At 39.3% G+C, this 13,280-nt stretch overlaps 1 long non-coding RNA gene across 1 annotated transcript; it reads left to right on the top strand.

The window, feature by feature from the left end:
* The first annotated feature begins 757 nt into the window (after window positions 1-757).
* LOC127543663 (uncharacterized) lies at window positions 758-12,255 on the top strand. The gene is made up of 4 exons (XR_007949277.1): window positions 758-833; window positions 1,302-1,430; window positions 3,196-3,355; window positions 11,792-12,255. It is a non-coding gene; the product is annotated as an uncharacterized LOC127543663 (long non-coding RNA).
* Window positions 12,256-13,280: the final 1,025 nt, after the last annotated feature.

The raw sequence follows: 13,280 nt of genomic DNA, 5'->3' as shown, positions 1-13,280 counted from the left end.
TAGTGAAATTAACATTGCATGTGAGGAAAAGGATTTATTGGAGTGGGAAAGACTTGAATAAGGCTGTTACCAAAACCAATATAGAATAATATAGGAAGTGGTACAATGTATTCAGTGCCAGATCTGGAAACAGAAAGATTTAACTTTGTTAGTTTGATTCTGGCTTCAGACACATAATAGCCGTGTGACCCTGGTCCAGTCACTTCAACCTGTTTGCCCCAGTTTCCACATCTGTAAAATAAACTGGAGAAAGAAATGGCAAATCATTCCATTATCTTTGCCAAAGAAATCCCACAAGGGGTCACGAAGAGAAGGATACAAGTGAACAACAACAATAATTATTATTGGTCAGAATCAGGAAGATCTGAGTTTATATCCCCTTGAGATCATTATTCCCTGTGTAACCTTGGGAAAGCACTTCACCAATCCAGGTCTCAGCTTCTTCATGTATAAAACGAGGGGATTGGATTTCAAGGCTCCTAAATTCCTGTTCAGCTTTAAATAGATGATCCTATGAAGTAACCCTAGCGCCTACTTATCAAGAATAACACATTAAGAATGTTGAAAACTATCTTTACCTATAATTGAAAAAATAAAATAATTTTAAGTTTATAAAATTAAAAAAAAACAATTAATTTAAACGGGGAGCTACTGGTGACAAGGTCTCCTTGGAAAATGGGGGCGGAGAGGGTGAGTGAGCAGCCTTCTCATGTTGTGATATCCAATCCCTCCCTATTAGAGGGAGCTTTTTCTGCTACTTGCCCTGAGGAAGGTTTGGGATGCTTCCTAATGAGCAGAGCATGAATTCCCATTTATGGCTCTATCCTTCCAAGGTCAGCTCAGTTTTTAAAGGGCTTTAGTTTTTGAAGTATCAATTGATTACCTGGTGTTTGGAAATTGTTTTGTTTTCATTATGATTTGATTTTATAGTTTCAGATGTGATTTTCCCCAAAGAATTCAGTGTATAATTACAGGAGGTTTAGCTGTAATGTAATCATAACCCTTTTTCATTTGGTATTAACATTTATTTCTAAGAGCCAAATTGCTTCACTGCTTATTAATTTTTATATGAGGGTGAAGGGAAAAGAGATGATTTAATACTTTATATTTTCACATTCTTTATGAAACAGAATTTCAACTAAAGAAATTGATATTTTATGATAATTAAAATGACTTGAATTACTTAATAGGGTACAAGTCTTAGTCCTAAAGATGCACAAGGCTTGTTCATATGGTGAATTTATTAAGGGTAGAATAATTTCAAATTGTATTTATCAAGTATTTTACTTTTTTGTTTCCAGGAAACCTCTGTCTGCTTTAAATAGTGAAAATCATTTATTGGAAAGATGCTCAGCATTAAAAACATTTTCAAACTAAAAGTTGTCAGACATTTTGGATCAACACCTTTCAGCTGCTGTTCCACTCTTTTGGTACGAATTTTCCCTCCGGTGTGTTACAGATGAATCCAGGATCACTGGTTTTGGTTGTAAATCAACTGGGATCTACAGAAAAACCTCTGTCCTCAGAGAAATCTTGTGCTCTGTCTTGAAATCCTCCAAGAAGCTTGTAACTGTATACAAGTTAAGTACAAAACATGACAAATGATTAAAGTGTATTTGGCATCAGTAGGCAGGAAAAGATCTCTAATACTAAGTTAATTAAAGTGCGTTTAGTTGTGACTTGCCACAAGAGTGTATTGTAATGATTTCTCTGACTTAACTATGTGGTCTCTCTAATTGACTTGCATGGGCTTACCTTGGGGAAAGTTGTGAATTTCCATTTTATAGGTGAGACCTTTTTACAACAAAATTCTTCCCTTTTAAGGTTTATAGCTCAAATGCCTCATTAACTAATTACTTTATCAAAATGGTAACATTTCTCTGACGTTCAACTTGAAAGTTTCAAAATGACCTTAAAACTTGAGGGTCATATCTCGCCATCTTGATTAAACATCACTTATGGCAGAATATGATTTTTCTTTTTTATCATTATTATAGCTTTTTATTTACCAGTTATACGCATGGGTAATTTTTCAGCATTGACAATTGCCAAACCTTTTGTTCCAATTTTTCCCCTCCTTCTCCCTACCCCCTTCCCCAGATGGCAGGTTGACCAATACATGTTAAATATGTTAAAGTATATGTTCAATATAACATATGTATACATGTTCATACAGTTATTTTGCTATACAAAAAGAACCGGACTTTGAAATAGTGTACAATTAGCCTGTGAAGGAAATAAAAAATGCAGGTGGACAATAATAGAGGGATTAGAAATGCTATGTAGTGCTTCACACTCATTTCCCAGAGTTCTTTCGCTGGGTGTAGCTGGTTCTATTCATTATTGAACGAATGGAACTGATTTGGTTCATCTCATTGTTGAAAAGGGCCACATCCATCAGAATTGATCATCATATAGTATTGTTGTTGAAGCGTATAATGCTCTCCTGGTCCTGCTCATTTCACTAAACATCAGTTCATGTCACTCTCTCCAGTCCTCTCTGAAATCATCCTGCTGGTCATTTCTTACAGAACAATAATCAGAATATAATTTTTCTATAGTTATTTTGATGTATTTGTTAAAATATGATTAAACTTTTGGAAAACCAAACCAAACCAAAAGGGAAATTCGGTAGCCAGACATTCTGGATGTGAATGCAGCTAATAGGAGCACAGCCCGTTTAAAGAGACTGAAATATGGGGTATATGACCCCCCTATTCTCTGCCCCTTTGAGAGCACACTGGAAAGTGCTCTGTCCAGCTCTGAGCAGTGAATTTCTTTGGAAGGATATTGATAAGCTAGAGTCCAGCCTGGGAAGACAGATCATGAAGCAACTTGAGTACATAGTACATAAGAGTAAGTCAAAGAAACTGGGCAGGGTTAGTCTTGAGAAGAGGGAGAGATGGAAGCCGAGTTCCAGGATTTGAAGGGTTGTCATGGGGAAGAGAGATTAGCCTTGATTTGTTTGACCCCAAAGGGTAACTCCAAGAGTGATGGGGGAAGTTGTAAATCCAGCATGTTGTCAGGGAAAACTTCCTAACAATTAGAGCTCCCACAGTGCAATGGGGCTGCCCCAGGATGCCATAGGACTGGAGATTTAGAAACTAGAAGGAACCTTTAGCTTGCTGAGTTTTCAAAGTTATTTTTTTTTTAATAAAGTAAAATAGATTTTCTTCCTCTCTCTTTTCCCATTAGGAAAAAAGAAAGCTCTTGTGGCCAGAAAGCTTGCCCTAACTGTAACCAGACAGAATTCTACTAGAAAACACCAAGGAAACCGTTAACCCCTTGGCCGGTCTACTTCTGGGAGCTCTCTCAGTAGCTGATTCTGGGTCTTAGGCCTTGATGATGTCCCAGTGTGAGTTAAGTTCTGACTTGTCGGGGAGTCTAGCCTCCCAGTGGGTGCTTCAGTTTCTAGCAAAAGTTTAGGAGTACATCAAAGGTAAGATCTACCTTAGAGGTCATCTAGGGGAGGTCTCCCACCCCTCTTCAGATTTACAGAGGGAGAAACTGAGGCTCAAAGAGATCATATCATGAATTTATTTATTTCCCTCCACTTAATAGTATTTTATTTTTTGAAATACATGTAAAGAAAGTTTTCAACATTTATTTTTGTAAGACTTTGTATTCCAGATTTATCTCCCTCCCTCTCTTATCTCTCCCCTCCCCAAGACAGCAAACAATCTGATATGTGATAGCAAATCATGAATTTAGAGCTAAAAGAGACCTCAGGGATCACAGAGTCCAAACCCTCCAGACGTGGCAATTCTAGTCCAGACAGATGAAATCACTTGCCCAAGGTCACCAAAAGGAGTTTTAGAGGTAGTATTGGAACCGGGAGCTCAGATTTCAAAGTCAATGCTTCTCCCATTGCACTCGGAGTATCTTTGCCTTCCCTGTGGGCCCTCAAGGATTGCTTGACACGAAGCTCCAGGCATGTAGGGAGTTATTATTATTATCACGCTAAAATTGTTCTCCTGGAAAGAAATGCCCCCAGACTAAAAGGCTTTTTGGGGCCAGGCCTGGGGATTAATAGCAACGGGGCCCAGTCCCAGGTCAAGAGACAGTCTTGCTTGGAGCCTTTTCATCTAAACCTTAAAAAGCTTCCATTACTTACTCCCACAGCTTGCAATGTCACTTTAAATACATGTTGGGCAACATCAGCTGTTCTATTTTTCTTTTTAATTATACAAAGTGAGACCTGAGAACGGCTCAGCTCGGGAGGGGGAGGGTACCGCCTGCCAGACGCTTCTGGCAACAGGCTCAAGTGACAATTAAGACCCACTTGCTTCCTTTTCTGGGGCCCCGAAAGGAGAGAGTCCCCCCAGTTCTGCCAAGGTCAGAAAAATCCTCAGAGCCTGGGAGTCTGGGGTGAGGAAAGAGTCTCCATCAGAGGGAGGGGGTCGGCCCCTGACTCAGCATGTCTAAAAGGGGTAGGAGCAGTCACCGGCCCAGAATGGGGCTATTGGACAAATGGTTAACGGGAGGGGATAAAAATATCCCCAATACCAGGGCAGCTACTCAGGCCTTGCAAATAGCTGTTTAACACTTCAGCAGCTCTGGGATTGCCAAGATAAATACAGTATAGCACCTATGCCCAAGGACGTTACAATCTAATCTTCTCCCACCTTTGGGCCTTTGCCCAAGTCGTACCCTTCCCCTGTAAGGCTCTCCTTGGCTATCTCTAGCACCTTGAATTCTGGCCTTCTTTGAAGTTTGATTTATGTCCTGTAGTACGGAAAGAGTTCTGGGCCCCCTGGGTCAGGAAGTTGTGTTGCTGTTCCGTAGTGACCGACTCTTTTTGACTCCATTTGGGGTTTTCTTGGCAAAGACACTGGCCTGACTGGCTATTTCCTTCTGCAGTTTGTTTTACAGAGAAGGAAACTGAGGTGGGGTAAAGTGACTTGGCCAAAGTCACAAGGCTGGTAAGTGTCTGAGCCTGGAGTGGAACGCAGAAGTTCCCGACTCTAGCTCTCCCCCTCTTTCCAGAGACACAGGAAAACCTAACTTCAAATTCTGTTTACTTAGAGTGCCATCCTGGGCAAGCCTTTTAATCTTTTTTCTTTCTTTTTTTTATTACAGCTTTTTTTTTTTTATTACAGCTTTTTATTTATAAGTTATATACATGGGTATTTTTTCAGCATTGACAATTGCCAAACCTTTTGTTCCAATTTTTCCCTTCCTTCTCCTCACTCCCTCCCCTAGATGGCAGGTTGACCAACACATGTTAAATATGTTAAAGTATAAATTAAATACAATATATGTATACATGTCCTAACAGTTATTTTGCTATACAAAAAGAATCGGACTTTGAAATAGTGTACAATTAGCCTGTGAAGGAAATCAAAAATGCAGGTGGACAAAAATAGAGGGATTGGGAATTCTATGGTTCTTAGTCATCTCCCAGAGTTCTTTCACTGGGTATAGCTGGTTCAATTCATTATTGTTCAATTGGAACTGATTTGTTTTATCTCAATGTTGAAGAGGGCCATGTCCATCAGAATTGATCATCATATAGTATTCTTTTAATCTTTTTTCAACCTCAGTTTTTTCATTTGTAAAAAGAAACGGAGCTCTTCCAGCTCTTTCTTCTAGATTATTCTACATATACAATTTATCTATGTGCACATTGTTTCTTTTTAATAGAATGTAAGCTTCTTGAGGGCAAGAACTTTTTCTTAGTTGTTTCTTTCTAATGGGACATGAGCTCTTTGAGAGCAAGAATTGTTTCTTTTTGGTCATTTTTCTTTTTGGTTTGTATCTCTTTCTCTCTTAATTCAGTGTCAGGTACACAATAGGTGCTTAATAAGTGCCTATTGAATGATTGAAGTCAACCTTCTGAGGGAGTTAGTGAAAGTAGAATTATTTCCATTTTACAGATAAAGAACTGAGACTCAGAAAATGTAGAATGACTTGCCTAAATGAATATTAAAATGGCAAGTAAGCTCTCTTCTCCAGAGCAAGGCAGGATATGGCTACTCTTTAGTGTTTGTGTGAGGGAAACCCTCAAGGATTGACTGATTATCTTTCTTCTGGACTACCAATACCTCTGGCACCCTTCCCCTACCTTTAAGGTGCCAATGAGGAAAACCTCAATTCTATTTAAATATTAATGGTGATTGTTGATTAGATTTTACAATGCAATAACTCAGTTTGCCTCATTTTCCTCATCTATAAAATGAACAACAGAAGGAAATGGCAAACTATTCCAGTATTTTTGCCCCTAAAACCCCAGCAGGAACATATTTAACATATATAGGACTGCTTGCCATCTTGGGGGGGGGGGAGGAGGGAAGGAGGGGAAAAAACGAAACATAAGTGATTGCAAGGGATAATGTCGTGTAAAAATTATCCTGGCATGGATTCTGTCAATACAAAGTTATTATTAAATAAAATAAAATTAAAAAAAAAATAAAACCCCAGCAGGTCACAAAGAGTCAGATCCGACTGTAATAATAATAAAAATTTATTTTAAAAATACAGCAAGAGCAAAATATAAATATTTCCCCCCAAATCCTGCCTATGTCCAGTAGATTTCTAGGAGGGCTCAGATTAACTCAACTCTTCTGGAGCATTGGTCTTACCAAGTTCATGTTCAAAGTCAGTCAGTTAGCATTTATTAAGCGCTTACTATATTTGCCAGGCACTGGGCTAAGCATATAGCCGGTGGGGGATACAAAGAAAGACAAAGAGAGTCCCCACTCACAATCTAATGGTGCAAAATTTTATACAAACAAGCTGGAAACATGATAAATTATTATTTTTTTATTAAAACTTTTTATTTACAAAACATATGCATGGGTAATTTTTCAACAGTGACCCTTGCAAAACCTTCTATTCCAAATTTTCTCCTCCTTCCCCCCCACCTCCTCCCTTAGATAGCTGGCAGTGATACAGAATAAATTAATAGCAATATATACAAATAAGTTATATATGAGATAAAGAAGAAATATTTAAGAGAGAGAAGACAGTTGTGTATTAAGAGGGATTGGAAAAGGTGAGGAATTTTAGCTTCAACTTAAAGGGAGGCACTGCTCCTTAAAATGGAAAAGAGCGAATGTGAAGGTCAGGGGGAAAACCCATTCTTGGGGCTCTCCCTTTATGGAATTTTCTCTCCCTGGATGCTGGGAATGGAGCAGAACTGATGGAGCAGAAGAGCGGAAAGAATTGAGGCAATTAAGATGAAAGAAGCCGATGGAATGCATCCATGTCCAATCAAAAAGTCTCTCGTTCACCTCGCGGTCAGTGGACCAGAACCAGTTACAGAATGTCTGTGCATGCTCCCTAAGGGTCTCTGTAAGAGATTTATCCCTTGCATTAGGACTGTCCTAGGAGCTGCTTCTCTGTATGGGGAGACCCATCCCAAGTATCTGCATGTAAGGCAGACCCCATCATAGTGATTAAACTGACATTTATATAGTGATTTAAGAGTGCTTTTATGGAGAACCTCACTTAATGCTCATGGATACCCTGTGAATGATGGGCAAAATTATGCCCATTTGACAGATGAGGAAATGGAGATTAGGAGATTGTTGTTATTTGTTCTTCTTCTGAAAGAGGACTATGGCATCAGGGAGATGATGGTGTAATATACAACTGAATTGAATTTATGTGAGGGAGGGCTGTGTAAGGTCACTTACCTCACTTTTCTCTCTAGAGTCATCTGGATCTAGTGGCCAGATAAAGATCAAGACCACTGGAGATGACCCAGGATGTAATGGGAGACCTTGACTTTTTTAAGGTGAGGTCTTCCACAGGTCTCAGTTTGATTGAGCCTGAATTCATGCAATGATTAAGGCAATTGCCTTGAGGCAAAATTGAGGCAAAAAAAAATCTCCTTTTTCACCTAGTTAAAAAAAAAAAAAAACTAAACAAATAAATGAATCTTGGCTTGTCCAGGATCATACAGCTAGTACATATCCACAGTAGGATTTGAACCCAGGTGCGATAACTACTATACTACATTACCTCTCAAGGCAAATATACAAATCACTCTTATATGACTAATGTGAAAATATGTTTAACATGATTGTACATGTAGACCTGTATCAGATGGCTTGCTGTCTTGGGAAGGGAAGGAGGGCGGGAGAAAAATTTGGAACTCAAAAATCATAAAAATGAATGTTAAAAACTATCCTTATATGTCTTTGGAAAGTGGGGGAAATATAAAACACACCATAGGAAACTCTAAAAAAAAAATCTTTATTACAAGGGGATGAGACGTAGCTAGATGGAGCAGTGGATCGAGTTTTAAGTTGGGATCAGAAAGTCCCATGCTTACTTGCTATGTGACTCTGGGCAAATTAGTTAACCACTGCCTCTCTTTGCCTCATATATAAAATGGGCATAGTCATAGCAAACCCTTCCCAGGGATGTTGTGAGGAAAAAATGAGATTATCTTTGCAAAGCGTTTTGCGAAACTTAAAGGGCTATATGAATGGTAGCTGTTATTATGAAATGCAAAGGAGAGAGACAGGTAAAATATTAGGAAGCATCAAGAGAAGTAAGAAGACCCTTTGAAGGAGAAGCCACTTGGGTTGAACCCTTAAGACGGTATGAATTTCAATTGTTGGAGAAAGTGAGAAAATCCATTTGAGACTTGAGGGACAGTGGAAGTAAAGGGGATGGCAGAGGAGCAAGACCAAACAGAGCTCAGAAAGCAGTCTGATCAAAACCCACGAAATAGAGGGAACCCTTTGGGAAGCCTTGAATGTCACGAGTCAGGCCAGTTTATTCATTGGGCAGCTGGGAGTGTGCTTTTGAGTAAGAATGACATGCTCGGGACTATGGGCTTCAGGGATTATTTGGGCAAAGGTAGGAAAAAAGGATTAGAAATAGGGAGAATTTCTATCCACTTTTTTTAGAGGGACAGTCAGTGGGGGTCACACAGCTAACAAGTATCTGAGGCTGAATCTGAACTCAGATCCTTCTGACTCCAGGACAGATGCTCTATCCACTTCACCACCTAGCCGCTACTTCTAATATATCCCTTTCATCCCCAATAAGTACTTAATGTGGAGCCAAACACATGATAGAATCTCAAGAATATTGAAATAGGCTTTGAGTACCGACGTCCACAAACTTGCTAACTACTGTGTGACTTTGGACAAGTCATTTCCCTGTGAAATTCAGTTTTTTTTTCTTTTAATGTAGCAATTCGTTCTAGTATTTCTCTTATGCGTACCCCAGAAAAGCTATTCCTGTGTACTTTATGGGTCTCTCCACTCACAAGGAATATCCCAGGCCCCTCTAATATCATTATTCTTACTCCTTAGCTAGAGAACACAATAACCACCTCAAAATCACATTTAATTAAAAAACATATTAAGAAAAGTAGGAATAAAACATTTCCCCATATATCTGGGCCACCCTTTCCTATGACTTCAGATCTGTGGAAAGATTGGAAGGATTCATAGAGGCACTTCTTTGGGGTGACCAAATCCTTGGCTGGAATCTGCATGGATATATAGTATTTTTTAAAATAACTTTTTATTGACAGAACTCATGCCAGGGTAATTTTTTACACCATTATCCCTTGCATTCACTTCTGTTCCGATTTTTCCCCTCCCTCCCTCCATCCCCTCCCCCAGATGGCAAGCAGTCCTTTACATGTTGAATAGGTTACAGTATGTCCTAGATACAATATATGTTTGCAGAACCGAACAGTTCTCCTGTTGCACAGGGAGAATTGGATTCAGAAGGTAAAAATAACCCGGGAAGAAAAGCAAAAATGCAAGCAGTTTATATTCATTTCCCAGTGTTCTTTCTTTGGGTGTAGCTGCTTCTGTCCATCATTTATCCATTGAAACTGAGTTAGGTCTCTTTGTCAAAGAAATCCACTTCCATCAGAATACATCCTCAAACAGTATCGTTGTTGAGGTATATAATGATCTCCTGGTTCTGCTCATTTCACTCAGCATCAGTTCATGTAAGTCTCGCCAGTCCTCTCTGTATTCATCTGCTGGTCCTTCCTTACAGACAATAATATTCCATAACGTTCATATACCACAATTTACCCAGACATTCTCCAATTGATGGTCATATGGATATATAGTATTATGGATACTGATTTAAAGTACTAGGAAGACCTGCCCCTCTCCCCCTCCCCCCAGGAAATCTCATTAGGGGAAACCGAGGACCTGGCCTATATAGTTCATCAAGAGAAAACCCCAGACTCATAGAATCTTGAGTTGAAAAGGAACTCAAATATGAGCTAGCCCAACCCATTCCTGAACATGTTTATAACATCATCCAGATTTTAGCTCCACCCAACATCAATCTTCGCTTCCATTATTTTTATTATTAGTATTTTGATTTTGGAAGAAATTGGGGTTAAGTGGCTTGTATAGGGTCATAGAACTTTGAACTCAGGTCCTCCTGACCCCAGAGTTAATGTTCCATCCACTGTGCCACTTAGCTGCCCCAGCTTTATTTTAAACTAAACTTTTATTTTGTTGTTAAGTCATTTCTGATACTTTGTGACCCCATTTGGGATTATCTTGGCAAGAATATCGGAGTATTTTTTGCCATTTCCTTCTCCAACACATTTTACAGATGAGGAAACTGAGGCAAACAGAATTAAGTGACTTGGCCAGGGTCACCTAGGTAGGATGTGTCTGAGGTCAAATTTGAACGCAGGTCTGTATTTCTGCAGTTTGGCACTCTTCACTATGGCGCCACCTAGCTGACCCAATTTTTAAGATAAAGAGAAGTAGAGAAGCTAGAAAATAATTCTTTGGAGGAATTGAAAAGCAACTTAACCGGGCATATTTTCCTACTTTTCAAAACAAGAACTCAAGTATGAGGATGCATCTCCCTGCAGAAGTGGGGGACTATGGGTGTGAAATATTGCATATACTCTCTAAATGTGAGTTAATTTCTTTGAACTTTTTTTTTTCTCTTTTTTTATTCTTTGTTGCAGAGGATGGCTCTCAGTGCCCAAAGGGCTATCAAACTGTGCATACCCTTTGATTCAGAAGTCTCACTACTCAGTCTGTATCCCAAAGAAATCATAAAAAAGGGAAAAGGACCCACACGTGCAAAAATATTAGGGGCAGCCCTTTTTGTAGTGGCAAGGAATTGGAAACTGAGTGGATGCCCATCAATTGGAGAATGGCTGAATAAGTTATGGTATATGAATGTTATGGAATATTATTGTTCTGTAAGAAATGACCAGCAGGATGAATACAGAGAGGCTTGGAGAGACTTACAGGAACTGATGCTAAGAGAAGTGAATAGAATCAGGAGAACATTGTATATAGTTAATAGCCAGATTATGTGTTGATTAATTGTAATGGACACGGCTCTTCAACAATGAGGTGATTCAGGGCAATTCCAATAGACTTGGGATGGAGAGAGCCATCTGCACCCAGAAATAGGACTATGGGGACTGAATGTAGATCACAACAAATTTTCACTTTTTTTTTTTTTTTTGTTGTTGTTTGTTTGCTTGTTTTTTCTCTCATTTCCCCCCCCCCCCCTTTTTTGATCTGATTTTTCTTGGGCAGCATGATAAATGTTTAAATGTGTATAGAAGAATTGCACATGTTTAACCTATATTAGATACCAAGTGGGGAGAAGAAGGAGGGAGAAAAATATGGAACACGAGGTTTTGTGGAGGTGAATGTTGAAAACTATCTTTGCATGTATTTTATTTTAAAATTTATTTTTAATATACATTACTTTATGTTGGGAGAGAAAAATCAGAGCAAAAGGGAAAAACCATGGGAAAGATTAAAAAAAAATAAAAAAGAAGTGACCCTAGCATGTATTGATTTACACTCAGTCTCCTTAGTTCTTTTGCAGGATGCAGACGGCATTTTCTGTCCAAAGTCTATTGGGATTGCTTTGGATCACTGAACCACTGAGAAGAACCAAACCTTTCGTTGTTGATCATCCTATATTCTTGCTGTTACTGTGTAAAATGTATTCCTGGTTCTGCTTGTTTTGCTCAGCATCAGTTTATGTAAATCTTTCCAGGCCTTTCTAAAATCAGCTTGTTCATCATTTTTAATGGAACATAATATCCCATTATCTTTATATACCACAACTTGTTCAGCCGTTCCCCAAGAACTGCACATGTTTAATTTATATTGGATACTAGAGGAGGAGGGAAGGGGGGAGGGAGGGAGAAAAATATGGAGCACAAGTTTTTGCAAGGGTAAATGTTGAAAACAATCTTTTCATGTATCTCAAAAAATAAAATGCTATTATAAAAAATAAAGGATGATTCTCTGGGTTGAGAAGGGATATATTGGAAAATGGAAGGGATGTAAAAAAATATCAATAAAGAAATAAAGATGATATCAATAAAGAACCCCTCAAAGTACAATTTGGACAGACTTTGAAAGAAAGAGATTGAAAGGCTCCAGTGTGGGGTGGTCCGCCACCAGAGGGTGCTGTGGTCCAAGGGGTCACAAAGATGCAAGAGAAAGGTGCTTATCTTATAGTCTTCCCATAACACCCAAGGGAAGTAATTAGTGAAAATAAATGCCCATTTTAGAGATGAGGAAACTGAGATTCTCTGAACGAAGGGCCAGGCTGACAGTCAAATACCACAAACAAAGGGTTCAGTCAAATGTTAGCCAACTGGGACTACTCATAGATTCCACGTGCTGGGCTCAACATGTCCAAACCTGAAGCCCTCCTCCTCCTCCTCCTCCTCCTCCTCCTCCTCCTCCTAGTACATCTCCTTGTCCTGGAACCTGCTGCTCCTCCTCCTCCCAACTTCTCTGTTTCTGTGGCTGGTACCTCCGTCAACTGGTGCCCACATGCCAAGCTAGGGAGTCATGTCTCACTCCTCCCCTCCGTCCCCTCCCCCAACGTGAGTCTTGTTGGTTAAAGAGACCTCCGATTTGACTCTTACATCTGTTACCTTAGTTCAACCAAACGAAGCATCCAGTATGTTTGGATGAAATCCTAGCTACAGACCCTCTCCTCCTCCCCTCAAAATCCCCCCCCCATACAAAAAAACTGGAGGCTATATTGGGATGGGAGATAGAAAAGTGCTGCTGCTGGTTTATAAGATATAAATATATAAAATCTAGAGATTAAAAGGATACTGTGAGGCCCTGGAGCTCAACTCCCACTTTTTACATATGGGGAAACTGAGGCTCAGAGAAATAAAGCGTGATTGCACCAGAGGACGATAGTATCATAGATGTAGAATAAGAGAGGGCTTCCAGGGCCACGGAATCCAATATTCTCTGTTTTTTTTTCTCTGATGATGTGATATAACAGATGGTTATGATCTGAAGACTTCAAAATGTTTTAGGGTCATTAGC

This window comes from Antechinus flavipes, chromosome 1 (genome assembly GCF_016432865.1).
Source record: "Antechinus flavipes isolate AdamAnt ecotype Samford, QLD, Australia chromosome 1, AdamAnt_v2, whole genome shotgun sequence".
Classification (NCBI taxonomy): Eukaryota; Metazoa; Chordata; class Mammalia; order Dasyuromorphia; family Dasyuridae; genus Antechinus; species Antechinus flavipes.
Note: the sequence above shows the minus strand (reverse complement) of the source record. Positions and strands in the feature narration are given on the sequence as shown.